Source organism: Chelonia mydas, chromosome 5 (assembly GCF_015237465.2).
Source record: "Chelonia mydas isolate rCheMyd1 chromosome 5, rCheMyd1.pri.v2, whole genome shotgun sequence".
Classification (NCBI taxonomy): domain Eukaryota; kingdom Metazoa; phylum Chordata; order Testudines; family Cheloniidae; genus Chelonia; species Chelonia mydas.
The window spans coordinates 29,888,444-29,904,316 of NC_051245.2; positions in this window are offsets into that span (position 1 = coordinate 29,888,444).

Genomic DNA, 15,873 nt, shown 5'->3' on the forward strand with positions numbered 1-15,873 from the left:
AGGAGATGTACTCTTGAGTCTTCGGTTACCCTCGGTAGTGTGATTTCAGCTTCAATCGCCCCCACTTCTGGAAAACGGGGCCAGTATTCAGAATAGTGTCCCTAGGTGTCTGTATTGATCCCCTTCTGAACCCACCCAGACCCTTTGTCCCATCTCACACCACCCACTCCTGGGACAAACTCACTATGTTTAGTGCTCTGGCCATGTTGCATGCTTGTCAAGGGACAGTGAGAAGGAGATGTATGTAACTTTTATGATTCAAGACTGCGAGTGCACACAGAATACTCACTCTGTATACTGTTTCTTTTGTTTCTGCAGATGTGCCTTTGAGGGCCAGTTCCTACACACTGGTGAAGCACCTCTGTCAGATAAGGAGGCAAATGAGGAGGAGTAAGGAGGACATGTTTCATGAAGTGCTACAATAATCAAATCAGGCTGATAGTGAGCACAGAATGTGGAGAGAGATAAACGAAAAATTAGAAATGGATAGCGAGGAGAGGAGCCAGAGCCAGAAATGGATAATACAGGGTCAGGAGTGGATAATAAAGCTCATGGGAGGATCAAACAGAGATGTTGAAGTCCCTGATTGCACTGCAGGGGGAACACATGAGTGCTTAATTCCCCATGCAGCCCATACAGAACTGCCTTCTTTGCCCTCCCCAAACTCCCCACACACATTCCTCTCACATTCCTGGCCTGTCACAATACCCCTTGTGCTCCACCCCTAAGGACATTTTCCATAACGACAGCTGGACTTACACACAGCTGTGAGAACCTCACTTTAGAGGGTGCTACTCACCGTCATCCCTTGTAAGAAATGTTAATCTGTGTATTGCTGTTTAATAAAAATTTAGTCTTACAAAGATAGTGATTCTTTAGAACATAAGAATGGCCATACTGGATCAGACCAAAGGTCCATCTAGCCCAGTATCCTGTCTTCCGACAGTGGCCAATGCAAGGTGCCCCAGAGGGAATGAACAGAATAGGTAATCATCAAGTGATCCATCCATGTGCCCCATTCCCAGCTTCTGGGAAACAGAGGCTAGGGACACCATCCCTGCCCATTCTGGCTAATAGCCATTGATGGACCTATCCTCCGTGAATTTATCTAGTTCTTTTTGCCAGAGGATGTTGTGAAGGCCAAGACTATAACAGGGTTCAAAAAAGTTCCACGGGTTCACTGTGCATCATGTGAAGAAATATTTTCTTTTGTTTGTTTTAAACCTGCTGCCTATTAATTTCATTTGGTGACCCCTTGTTCTTGTGTTATGAGAAGGAGTAAACAATACTTCCTGATTTACTTTCTCCACACCAGTCATGATTTTATAGACCTCTATCATATCCCCCCTTAGTCGTCTCTTTTCCAAGCTGAAAAGTCCGAATCTTTTTAATCTTTCCTCACATGGAAGCTGTTCCATACCCTTAATAGTTTTTGTTGCCCTTTTCTGAACCTTTTCCAATTCCAATATAACTTTTTTGAGATGGGTTGACCAGAACTGCACACAGTATTCAAGATGTGGGCATACCATAGATTTTTATAGGGGCAATATGATATTATCTAACCATTTAATTATTCCCAATATTCTTTTTGCTTTCTTGACTGTCACTGCACATTGAGTAGATGTTTTTAGAGAGCTAAGACTGGAAGACTAAGAAGAACTAAGATTCCAAGATCTCCTTCTTGAGGGGTAACAGCTAATTTAGATCCCATCATTTTATATGTATAGTTGGAATTATGTTTTCCAGTGTGTATTTCTTTGCATTTGTCAACATTGAATTTCATCTGCCATTTTGTTGCCCAGTCATCCAGTTTTGTGAGATCCCTTTGTAGATCTTTGCAGTCTGCTTTGGATTTAACTATCTTGAGTAGTTTTGTATCATCTGCAAATTTTGCTACCTCACTGTTTACCCCTTTTCCCAGATCATTTATGAATATGTTGAATAGTACTGTGACCTACACAGGGTGGTTGCAACAGAAATTCATACATAGTGGCAACTGGCACATTTGCAGACAATTAATGCTCAGGCAGTAATCATTGCAGGGGTCATTCAAGATGGCAACAATGCCTGGCTCAATTAATTACAGAAAGACACATTACTGGGGCTCATTGGCAAAATGCTGCTTCAAAGCCACCCTGATTCAAATAGCTCCCCTGTTGAGTCCCTCTAATAGCCCTGGTGTCTGGCTCCTCAAAATCAGCTGCCAGGTGCTCTAGCTCAATGCTCCACCCCTGGGGAAACTTTTCCTCCTTGGCTTCACAAATGTTATGCAGAGCACAGCAGGCTACTATGACCATGGGAATATTGTCCTTATTGAGCTCTAACCTGCCAAATAGGCAGCACCAGGAAACCTTTAATCTACCAAACACACATTCTATAGTCATTCAGCACCTAGTGAGCCTGTTGTTGAAGTGATCCTTGTTGCTGTCAAGGTTTCTGGTTTAAGGCTTCATGTGCCACAGGAATAAGGGGTTGGCTGGGTCTCCCAGGATCACTATAAGCATTCCCACATCCCCTATTGGAATCTTCAGGTCTGGAAAAAAAGTCCCTGCATGCAGCTTTCTATACAGGCCAGTGTTCCTGAAGATGCGTGTGTCATGCACCTTCCCTGACCACCCAGTATTGATGTCAGTGAAATGTCCCTGATAATCCACCAGTGCCTACAATACCATAGAGAAGTAGCCCTTACTGTTGATGTACTCTGTCACAATATGCTCGGGGGCCAAAACTGGGATGTGTGTGACATCTATCACCCCACTGCAGTTAGGGCATCCCGTTGCTGCAAAGCCATCCAATATTTCATGCACATTGCCCAGGGTCACAGTCCTTCATAGCAGGAGGCTATTAATGGCCCTGCTCACTTGTATCATCATAACCCCCATGGTGGACTTCCCAACTCCAAACTGATTCACGACTGACCAGTAACAGTCTGGAGTTGCTGGCTTCTACACAGCAGCTGCTACTTGCTTTCCCATCATTAGAGCTCTCATTTTAGCGTCCTTGCACTGCAGGTGGGGGGCTAGCTCTGCAGAGTTCAAGGAAGGTGGCTTTGCGATATGAAAGTTCTGCAGCCATTGCTCTTCATTCCCTACCTGCATCACAATCCGATCCCACCATTTGGTGCTTATTTCCTGAGCCCAATAGCTATGGTCCACCACGTGCAGCTGCTTTGTGAATGCCAACATCAATCTTGAATTATTTCTTTCCACAGATTCCTGTTCAGATTCGTAGCTCATGAAATACTGCAGGATCAGCCGTGTTGTGTTCATAATGCTTATCACAAGACTAGAAGTAGTGCAGGATCCATGCTTTCAGGCAGAGATGGTGGGCACAAAGTTTACAAGGGCAGTTGAAAAATGGTCTGAAATGCAGTCTGAAGTCTTTGGAATTATGGGATGAAGAGAACTGCATCATGGGGCAGTGATCCCACTCCAGTGATGAACTGCGATCCATTCCCAGAATTCCTAGTGGGAGAAGGTGGTGATTTGCACAGTGGGCTAGCTACCCATGGTGCACTGCTCTCTGTCGGTGCTAGAGCAAGGAGGGTTGGGTGAACGTGCAAAAGTGATTTAATTCCAGCCGTCTATGATTGTTGACTTAAGTCTACTTAAATCTCTAGTGTAGACATGGCCTCAAAGACCAAATGTCAAGACTTTGATTTTACATCTCTTTTGAGTGATGGTGCCTCCAGAAGCACAGTGCCACTGAACTCAAGATGGGTTTGAAACAAAAACTTGGATCCAAACTAGAGCTGTGTGAAATCTTTTTGGCTGAAACGTGTCCCTGTTACCCACCCCCATACATATTTGGGTCAACAAACATTTCACAGATTTGTTTAGAATTTACCAAATTGCTTCATCCGGATTTAAAAAAAACAACCACCAAACGTTTTGTTTTGACATTTTCAACCTTAAGTATTTTGACATTTTCTTAAATTTTCTTTAAAAAAAGTTTTTAAAAAAGTCAATACAATTTTTGTTTTTCAGGAAACAAAACATTTTATTCAACCCAAAATGAACTTTTTTCTACTTTTTCAGTTTGCAGAAAAAGTAGAAAAGATTGTTTTGGGTTGACTGAAATGAACATTTTTTCAGTTCATCCAGCTATTCTCACAGATCTATTTCAAACACATTTGGAATTTAGCAGTGATAGCGGGGGTGGATTTGCAGTCTACACCTGATCCTTTTAATTAGGCTTGGAAGGATTAGATTTTTATTGGTAAATGTTGATTTCACCATGAATACACAAACTGATGAAAAACTATTTCTACTGAGAATAATCAACATTTACAGATAGGCATAATAAGAAAAATGCAGCTTGAGAACTTAGAGTTTAAGGGTATTGATTTGTATATTTTGACGTATGATGTTGACAATTTGTATTTTAACAGACATAAAGCTTATCTCAATGTCAATTGTCATTCAATAATCCATCTGACTTCCCTTTGTCTGACTCCCCACCGCACTGTGGAAGTTTAAATTGATTATTTTAAGCATTTTAATTTTTTTTTTAACATCTGTATTATCTGTGGAAATTATGAAAAAAAAAATCAAATTCTACCAAGCTTTCTTATAAAGAACCAAAATAAAAATTCTGATCTGGACAGCCTCTAACATTGGGGGTGCGGGCGTGGGTCAGGTGGAGATCTGGAACCGGATTTTGCTCTCTCCACCTGTACTAGTTTATTGACTTAGTATAGATTCAAAAGGAATGCTACTTTTTGCAGGATCTAATCATTCCTGGGAGGTCTCCCACCTAAATACTGACCTGGCTTGACCCAATTTAGCTTATTTTGAGATCTGAGCAGATCACAGCACAAGGCGATATGGCTGCAGGCATAAGTGGAATCCTTCAGCGCTAACCCTTTTCCACTTAGCTATCAACTTCCCAGTGTTAATTCACTACAAATGGAAGCAAGCCCCAAAAGTGCAATGTAGCATTGTTACCCCAACACCAGTAAAAGGTATAATGTGCTGCAAACACAACCAGTAAATATCACTGAATTAAGCATTCACTGTCTGTTGTATTAGCTTTACAATAAATAATCAGTGTCACAGCATTTAAATCGAACATGGGCTGGAATCTTTCATGCTCTTTAGAAGACAGCATTCAATTTAGTGCCTCACACTGTTTCCTCAGCAGTGTTCTCCTAGGAGCATTGGTGTGAAGTGTTCAGAAATAGGTCTTTTCCTCTGCTGCTCATCTATCATATGGCAATATTATAAACAGGCAACTATGCAAATAACAAACAGGTGTGCAAGTCAAGTTTGGGGGCATTACAGAACATTTGTAACACTAACAATGTTTCTGATGAAGCTGGTTGGACCTCCAGTAATATCTGCTACAACAGAGAATGGTTCTGATGAGAGGCTGCCTCATTCTCTCTTGCTGCAGCTGTTCCATTCTCAATAAATTGTCAGTCATTTGGGTGAGAGTGAGAACAAGCACGAGAATGACTCTAAAGCCTGGTGGTTAGAGCATTCACCCAGGATCCAATCCCTCTGTTCCAATGACTAATTATTTATCCAGGGTGCAACAGCTTCAACAGGAGAGACTGACGAAACTCCACATCAGAATATTCCATAGCTCAATGGTTACAGCTCTCTCCTGAGAGGTGGTAGATTCCTGTTCCCTTCCTGAGGTGGAGGGGTCTTGAACTGGAAGTCTCCCACATCCCAGGTGAGTTATTCTAACCACTGGGCAAAGAGTTATGAAGGATGTCCTTCCCCTCGGCTGCTTTGTGTGAACCCGCCTGAGGGGCTCGAACCAGTAGATGCCTCAGGAACATGTCTGCCAGGTCAGGCCCTACATGCAACTTAGGCAGCCAAACATTTATCTTCCCCTAGTTTGTGCATCACTCTGGGGCTTTGGCATCCAAACGTTTCAAGGGAGGCAGCCATGTGCATGCTCAGAAGCAGAAACGTAGGTGCTTATGGAACTTTTTACTGCAAAAACTTAGGCTCTGAGTGAGTTTAGGCACTTAAAGGTTCGCCAGGAGCTTTGTGAATTGCAGTGGAGTACAAAACTGGGGGTTAGGTGCCTAAATCAGGGGTTTAAGTGCTGAAGTACTTTTGGAATCTAGGCCATAGTCACTGCCATATTAATACCCTATTATCTCTTTTGTATAGTCAGACTAGTAACATATCTAGAAAAAAGAAAAGGAGTACTTGTGGCACCTTAGAGACTAAACACATTTATTTGAGCATAAGCTTTCGTGAGCTACACGTAAGCTTATGCTCAAATAAATTGGTTAGTCTCTAAGGTGCCACAAGTACTCCTTTTCTTTTTGCAGATACAGACTAACACGGCTGCTACTCTGAAACCTGTCATTATATCTAGACTTATACTGGGCAAGATAAAGAAATAAATTTCTATCCACCCCACCCCCTTCCAATTTTACAGCAATTTTGATTTTAGGCCAGTTTGAAATGTTAGGAGTCAGTCATCAGATCGAGTGGTTCGGATCAGAGGATGACTGTGCTTTCAGCACTGCAGCTATTCAGTGAATTAGCCTCAATGTTTACTTACCAGGCAAACAAGAGGCTTGCAAAGTTAAACCTACAAAGCTTTAAAGTGAATTGTACCATTTGTATAATTCTCCAAGGGGGAAAATGTTTTTGCAAGCTTCTTGGCATGACTTTCTTTGAAATTGTTAGAGCCTTTTATTTACCAAACAGAGTTCATTGTTAAAAGCAAAACTTCCTCTGTGTTCTAAATTTTGGCCCAGTTAATCTTTCAGGAGTGTTGAAAACAGGGCTTTAATTAGCAATTTTATCAGTTAACCCAGTCACTCATCCCTCTGCTTATCTGATACCATGTCAGTGCAGGCACTTAGGGACATCAGAAAAAGGCCGACTTGTCAGTGGGACAGCTGAGAAGACTTCTGTGGGAGGGGAAAAAGAGACCTCAGAAATGGATGGCATTAAATGGAATTTGATACAAATCCAGAAGGAATTATCTCACCAAAGTAACCTAGGATAGGAATGGCGCTCTCTTATACTTCTCACTGATCTTCTATGGTATGGCACCCACGGTAATAAAGACGAAGTTAATGGTCCTTTACAGTGTGAAAGTAGGGCTTGTTTCAGAGTAGCAGCCATGTTAGTCTGTATCCACAAAAAGAAAAGGAGTACTTGTGGCACCTTAGAGACTAACCAATTTATATGCTCAAATAAATTGGTTAGTCTCTAAGGAGCCACAAGTCCTCCTTTTCTTTTTAAAGTAGGGCTTGAAATTAGTGAAGTCCTTAGCTAGTTAGGTGCTGACTGAGTTGAAAATAAAACTGTACTCAGATGTCGTGCTCCCCAAATAGAGGCAGGTCAAGCCAAGTTGGGGTCCCCTGCCAAAGCATTATTAACCCCCTCCTGCCTGCTGCAATGCCCAAGATTTAATGTGTAATTTTCTTCTCTGACCTGTCCCAAATTCCTTTGCCCTCCAGCTAAGGGGAGAGAGAGAGAGAGAGAGACAGAGAGAGAGAGAGTGTGTGTGTGTGTGTGTGTGTGTGTGTGTGTGTGTATGGGGGTTAGGTGAAGTACACAGAACTCAGTACACAGAATTCAGAGCTGTGCTGGTATAGGGAGTTATGGGAATAGTAGATTTTTAATGGTGGGAATAAGGGAAACCTATGATGATAGGTCTCAACCAGGACTGGGATTAAGGGGGAAATCAGTGATTTCATGGAGTGTTCCAGGCTCTATCGCCATGAGGACTGTCAGCAGGAAGTAGCTTGTTCGCTCTGCCATGCGGCACTTAATCATTAGCAGTGAACAACATGCTAGACTCTCAACTGGTGAGGTTTCCAGTGGTCATCCAGGGTCTCACCCTATGGCTGCAGCTCTGGAAGCATTGTCTGACCCAGCCCAGTACACAACTATGTATCAAAACCCAATGGATCGTATGAAAAGACAAAAATGTAGACATAGGATAGCTGCTCCAGTTTACACTGCCAAGGGAAAAGAAGAGTACAAATACTGACAATACAGGAGAGAATAAAGGATATTTAATAATCAGTTGGGTAAGGACTGGGGTTTTTGTTATATTACGCACCCTGCTTCACTTGCATTCGCTACACTAAAGTGAGCTAACTCTTTCTGGGTTCAGTTAATTCATCCATGTAGTGTCATTCGTGGTTCAGAATTCTTATTCACTTCATGTTTTTTAAACAAATATGTACAACATAGACATATAGTCCTAAAATTGTATTGTCAGCTGAAAATCTGCAGCTCTCACCAGTGCAAGGAAAGCCGTTAGTGGTATTAAAAACATGCATCACTTTAGTATCTTAAGAGGGATCCATTATCATGCAGCTGAAGAGTAAGTTAGAGAGAGAAATCTAGTTGGGGGGGGGGGGTTGATTACCTGTGCCAAGATGATATTTTATGCTTGCTCAAGCTGTTCTGATGAGTTGATAGCTGAAATGTTTATGCTTTTATGCACATAGATAACATACTTAAGACATCTCATTTAAACAACAGATAATCCGAGTGGTGCATTTAGTTTGTGATGTAATGGTGGCTGGTTTTCTAAGGCTTCGAGGGCCTAATTCTGCCCTTGTTCACTTTGGCCTACCAGTCTTAGGCGATCACCTCCTGTTGAATTTAAGTAGGAGTTGGGCACATAACACCCTTAAAGTCCTTTACAAATCCTAGCTTTCAATGCCAGTGAACTGAGCCCTTAAAACAAATTCAGAGGACTGAATAGAAGAATCTTATGCTGGCGGAATATTTCATGTTGCTATCCATAATGCAAGGTGCAAATGCAAAGCATCACCACCATTTTTGATTGTCTAAGATTTAAAAAATGCTAAAATGGACAATTGGGAATGATTTCTTTAAACTAATCTCCAATTTGTAGCTTGTTTTGACACAAGCATTTGAAGATAATCAAGCACAAGCCTTGCTTCACCTTTGACTACCATGTAGCCCCATATCAGCTCTAATTTCTTACTGCAAAGGCAATCACTGCTTCTCCCTCAAGCACTTTCATGGTTTCTCCTATATTGCATCCTGTATTTGAGGAAAGGGCAGAAAGCCACATTCTTGAAACACACCTCTGCCAGGATGTCTACAAATCACTAACATCAGGCCTTGGCAGGCTGATGGCCACTTGTGCCACTTGTGGCAGCTGAGATGACTGAGTTTAGTCAAGTGTACCCTTGTGCCCCATCTTACCCGAGTGTCTTTTTCTCCACCTGTTGCATCTTGCCATAATCCTAGACTGTGGCCGGGATTGACTTTGCTTTAGTTGTTTGAATAGTATTTAGGTACAAAGGAGCCCTGACTGGGGCTTCTAGCTATTATCACACAAATATCAAAGCTTGTTTATATTGATAAAGCTCCTCTCACAGATTCAAAATCTGTTTATCCTACACTTAACCATTTCCTTCCTCTCCTGCAGATTCACTCCCACTGGAAGTGATAGGCCGTGTAAAAAGCGTTAAAAGGGTACCATTGTAATGGTTATCATTCCAAAAACACAATATGGCTTAAATTTCCTGCAGTTGGACTGCCCTTCATCTGGGAGACGTGGCCCTTTGCTGGGTGGGCTTTCACACACAGACTAAGTGTCTTTGCAGCAGAGCTGGTTGAAAAGTAAAAAACTTTGTAATGTTTTAATCCCTCCCCCCCAAAAAAGGGACAACTTTCCTGACCACCTCTATTTGGCAGTCTCTGCAACAAATGACATGACTAGGGCAACTGCAATGTCTCCACTTGCAGCAGGTTTGAATGCGGCTGGCTACATGTCAGTTACTTATCAAGGTACAGTATAATTTAGGGCAAACCTAAAATACAGCGTTGTTGCAATTTGGTGAAATTTGAAGACGAAGCTGTACAAGTTTTGACCCATTTTGCACTGCTAGTCTATCACCAGCAGTGGGAGTCTTGCTAGGAAATTCTAATGCCAGGTATCAAGGTTTAAAGACTACCATCACCCTATAGTCACTCTGTTTTTCTAAGGTCCAAGAGACTGAAGCACTCTGTATACCCACAGACCAAGTACAAGATAGGCTGCAACAGTGCAAATATCCCTCCATTGATACACTTCAAATATGCTTCCTCTCTGTCTGGAAAGGAAAAATGTAGGAATGAGAACTAGTTTAGTTTCCATTTCCATTTGGTTCTTGGTCTTGTGCAGGCGGCCAATAAACTGCACCAATTAGGGAAAACTCTTATGGCTTTTGTGTGTGTGTGTGCACACGCGCGTGTGCTGAGACACTTATTTGGTGTCAATCAAGTTTGTAGCAAACTCTTTTCACATATATCATATGAAAACAATTTTAGTCACACTAGTGATCTGGGCCTTTTCAAGAACCTGTTACCTCATGGTGAAAGGCTATATGCCATTATTAATCTTCTGATTCAACCTGATGCCAGGCACCTAACTGCACTGAATAGTACTGTACTTTACTTCATGAGCAATCCAATTAAGAGCAAGGGGACTACTCAAGGAGTAAAATACTCATGAGTACAAGTGGCAGAATCTGGCCTAATATTAGGAGTGTTTGGATATTGGCTGATATCTCTTTCTCCAGATTGAAAGAAAAAGAAAAAACAGTAGCTGGAGGTTGGTGAATTAGTTTACTCTACATTCGCACACTTGTTGATTGTTTGTTTAGTGACAACAGTGCTTGGTGCTACAGAATGTAGCAAAATATAGCCAGTTCCTGCCCTAAGAAGTTTACAGTCTGAAATACAGGCACATAGAAGACAGAACACACTGAAAATCAGATTAGATAGTAATTTAATATGGATTTTTTTCATCTTGGTTGGTCTAGTTTTTCTTGGAGGCTTTGGGGAAAAATGACATTTTAAGAGCTGAATGAAGGGTGGTGGTACTAAGGAGAAAATAGGGAACACATCCCAGGGGACCAAGCGAAAGGCCAGAAGTGGAAGAAGGAGCTGCACAGGGCATTGAGATTGGCATTGTTAGAGGAGGAATAGAGAAGTCAAGGGGCCTCTTTCAATGCAAAGATAATTAAAGGCTCTAAGCTGGCACCCTGCTCTGGCCCCTGTAGATCCAGATGAAATGCATGCCTAATTCTTAAAGAAAGTATTAAAACTAACAAAAGATGTTCAGAACAGTTTATCCCCTTATGCAAATATTGCCCCAGTACAGCTGCTAAGAGCAGTGTCTGCATGGGTTATCTGCTGTCACATACATTCTAGTTGTCTGGGAGCAATTTGACCTCGTTCTATGTAGCTGTTTATTTGTTGTTGCCATTGTGCTTGATGGATTTTTGTTTTTATGGCCAGTGGGAGAGAAACGTTCTAGGTTTTGCATTCATATATTGGTCTAAATGACTCTTTTGTGCTGAATTTATTTTCATTGCAGTCAGTCAAGGATAAGAGCCCTATTTTTAAAGCACTGATCTCTTATAATTAAAAAGAGAGCATAACATGATGGTTGTGTTGTCAATGTGCACAGACGCTAGCACAATGAGAAATTATTACAACATCCATACTGTGTTCTTGAGCACTAGCTGCTTGGAGTCCCAACATCCTCTCTTGCTCTGAAATGCCAGTGACTGGTCCCATTGAAGCCAAAGGGAATTCTGATATTTAGTCCAGCAGGATCAAGTTTTGGCCCCAGGTGCCATCCACAATATCTTTCCATGTTGTATTTAATAACTGAGAATGTTCCCTGCTGTCACTACAAAGACTACTGTATTTTCATCTCACCAAAGAGCTCCTCACTTTAATTTTCCACTGATATATTGCTAAGTAACTCTTGTTGCCCAACAATGAAGGTAAATTTTTATGAAAGCCACAAAAATAAAATATCTACACTAATTTGCTGTTACCTCACATGGCCATTCCATTTCTGCTGCAACATAGTTTTTATGTAAAGCACCACTGATCTGTAGGAGGTGTGGAGTGCTAAATGGAAGGGTGAGAAGAACCAGTGAGCAAATACAAGAGGAGGAAAAAGAAAGGAACTCCACAAACATTAGACAAAGGACAAGATTATGATGCCAGCGACAATCACAGACAATACTTATTTTCCTCCAGAAACATTCTTAAGGGCAGCTGCAGGAAAGGGTAGTTTCCCCTTCAGAAATGGAAGCCATGCCAATGGGTAGCCTCCAAGGAGACCCGTAAGCCAACAATAGTGAAAGATCAATTATGGCATACTCAAGCTCTTAAAACAAAACTTTGGGTGCCTGGGGAATGTTGTGGTTGTTTTTTTCATCAGCTTCTGATGTAACATTTTCTTGTGCAATGTTCACAGATGCGAAACATGGCAAGTGGAATTATTTAGGATATCAGCAGGGAATAACTCTAGGCTTTCCAGTCTAGCCACAGGCAAGCTGTTACCGATGGACCCTCCCTCACAAAATGTGTTCCTATTCAGTTCTCATGTGATAACAAAATCCGTTTTATAACCAGGTGACCTCACAAGAGTTTCCCCCCCAGAAATATATATGATATGATATTTTATTTCTAACTACTTTATTCCCCTGTGCCCTGTAGAACTGAATCCACAGTAGTGCCCAGTCTAAGTAGAGGACTGTATTTCAATAGCATACAGGGGCAGGGAAACAATCACTTGGTGGAGGCTACTTCACTCCACTGCTTGACATAAACCTCTGTGGGGCTACTCCACCCCTACTGAAAAGGATGGAAAGATGTCTCTGTTAAAACTCAACAGCCCAGAACCTTCAATTACAGAAGGAGCACTCAATAGGTAGACTTGAAACCCTCCCTCTTGCAAGAGGTCTTCCATCAAGACTGTAGAAGACCGGACTTTACACATTCCAGATATTTCTAACAAAACAAATTACAAAGAGGGTTAAAGAGAACCCATAAGTGGGTTACCAGGAGTGACTTGGAAACTCTTGGATATACAAAAGGGAAGGCACAAAGTGTGTGTGCGCAAATGGTGATGGGAGTTCTTGGACATGATTCAGCAACATGATATTAGTCATGTCACTTCACACACTGCTGTAAGGCGCTCAGATACTATGGTGATGAGGCCAATGTAAGAACCTCCATAGTACAGAACTTAAATTTTATATTCAAGCCATCTGAAGGGGTTAGTTTATGGCTACCGACTTGCAAATCAAACGGCAAGGTTCAGTGTGTGAACATCTGTGTGAACCAAATGCTTGACAGTTCAGCCCATTTTATATATAAAAACTGAAGACTACTAGGCCTCCTTGGACTTCTAAAGGTAGGAGGGAGAGCACTCTGTCAGGTTGGCATCTGAGAAGTGGGTGGGTCCCTTATCTTCACAGATCCCTTTTCATGCAGCCATTGTCTATTCCCCTTCTGGAGGAAGATGTCACTTGAACTCTGAATTTGGACTTATGGAGTTGCTTTTCTGTGCTTTGCTTGTTTGTGGCGCGTGACATGAGTTCCAGAATTATCCTTGATCTTCCTTGTGCAATGGTAACCTTTAACATTAATCCGAGTCCCTTCATAAATTCTGGCCTTTACAAATGCATTCTCTTTTATTCTCTCCCATCCCAAGAGAGCGCCCTTTTCTTCATAGTGTTTCTCTTAAGTGCATTGTGGGAAAGAGGAGGTGTACATAAGGTCACTATGCAGTACTTTATATTATACCATATTCACAACACTTTTCTGAACATTGCTTTTATCATCAACTATGCAAGAAAAATAAACCCAAGCAATTTTGCATTTAGCTGATATCATAAGGAATTAAAAATTTCTTCATTTCTTACAAGTCATCTCATATCCTAGGAGTGAAACTCCTCGTATCTCTTCCTTTATCTTCTGTATTCAGTGCAAAATATAGCAAATAAATTACCTGCAGTAGGGATTTTTAAAACATCCAGAGATATATGAATACCCTCTCAGCAGCCTATTTATGTTAAATGAACACAAAATTCCCAATCTGCTGTTTTCCCCTTCATATCCTGATAGGAGACTAGAAGCTCCCTCTTTCTCTGCATTGGACTACCTAGTATGTTTTTTTGCTATTAAAAGCAGATTTTATTTTCACTATTATTGTGGTTAGAGCTGAGTTAATAATGCAAAGTTGTTCTGTACATGTTGGTTTGAAATTGTACATAATTTCACTTCAGCCATGCTTGTACGCCCGTTATTGCATGGGTCTCTTGTGAACATTTCAAAGATTTTGAATTTTGCTGGGAAAAAACATTTAAATTTACACACAGAAATATTTGTGCTGAAAGTTTGTGAGTGCTCTGTCAGAGAACAGAAACAATACCTTCTGACTCATCCGACCAATCACAACTAAGCATATAGCTCAAATATTTGCAGCCAACCCAGAGTCTAAAAATGTATTTAAATGGGTTTAATTAATGACAAATCAGTTCAAAGAAACTGATCTGTTCATGGATATACTATAAAGCAGAAAAATTACCATATTATTTATTCCTAGCAAATAAATCACTTACTTTTATTTGTGATCCAATTCCAGGCTGAACAAGGCCTTTGATATAGGTATGCCTTTGTTGTAGATCAGTGGTTCCCAAACTTTAACAACCCGTGAACCCCTTTCACAAAAATGTCAAATCTCTTGAACCCCCTCCTAAAAATGAATATTTTTAGGGATTTTCTCTTACTTGAGCATAAATTATAAAAGCAGTGATCTTGGAAATATAAAATTTGTTTTTTTAATAACACACTTATTACACACTATTTATTATTACATTATTATTTAATATTATTAATTTTATTACATTATGAAAATGGCAACCTCTTCCAAGATGTCACTTTCATAGCTTGTATCACTTTGATTAAGCCTGTTATAGGACAAGGCTCCTACATGTTTCATCAAGGAGTATCAGACGTGAAATAGCATGAAGGTATTTAAGAAGTCAACTCAAATAAAAAGAGTTCCTCCTACCACAAGCATTTGGGTCTTGAGCAGTCCAGGCAAACAACGCACGACTATAACAAAGCTTAAACTTGTTCTTCATAATAATTTTAAACACTAGCAGACTATTTAAATTTTAAAAGCAGCAAAAAAGATCCACTTCCCTTTCCATTTCTCATAAGGAGTCTTGAAGTTTAAATTTCCTCTGTGTGATGGATGCGCTTGCTTTGCTCTGTATAGCTCTTGCAAGTCTGGAACCACTGGAGAAAGATAAAGTCTCAGGTCTGGTTCAGCATCAAGTCTGTTTCTGTATTTGGTTTTCAGATGTGCACACGAGGAAAATGCTTTCTCGCATAAGTATGTTGTTGAAAATGGTGACAAAACTGTAGTAGCTTTTTCTCCCAAAAGGGGGTACTCGTTTCTTAAACTCAGCCAAAAGTTGATCAATGAGAGACTTCTGAAACTCCTTTTCAGTTCACAATCACAGAAGATCTCAATCAATTTCTCTTTTTCCTCAGTGCTCAGTGTCTGCATTGAGAATGTGAGTTTGTGTGTGGGGTTTTTGGAGGGGGGTGGCGGGGTGAGAAAACCTGGATTTGTGCTGGAAATGGCCCACCTTGATTATCATACACATTGTAAAGAGAGTGGTCACTTTGGATGGGCTATTACCAGCAGGAGAGTGAGTTTGTGTGTGGGGGGGCGGAGGGTGAGAAAACCTGGATTTGTGCTGGAAATGGCCCAACTTGATGATCACTTTAGATAAGCTATTACCAGCAGGAGAGTGGGGTGGGAGGAGGTATTGTTTCATGGTCTCTGTGTATATAATGTCTTCTGCAGTTTCCACAGTATGCATCCGATGAAGTGAGCTGTAGCTCACGAAAGCTCATGCTCAAATAAATTGGTTAGTCTCTAAGGTGCCACAAGTTCTCCTTTTCGCGAATACAGACTAACACGGCTGTTACTCTGAAAATTGAGAATGTGGTATCATCAAAGGGGTTGCGAATCCAGTCATTATCGCCTGACATAGCTGGAAAGTATTCCCTGAATGTTGTGCAAAGTCCTTTTAGGTGT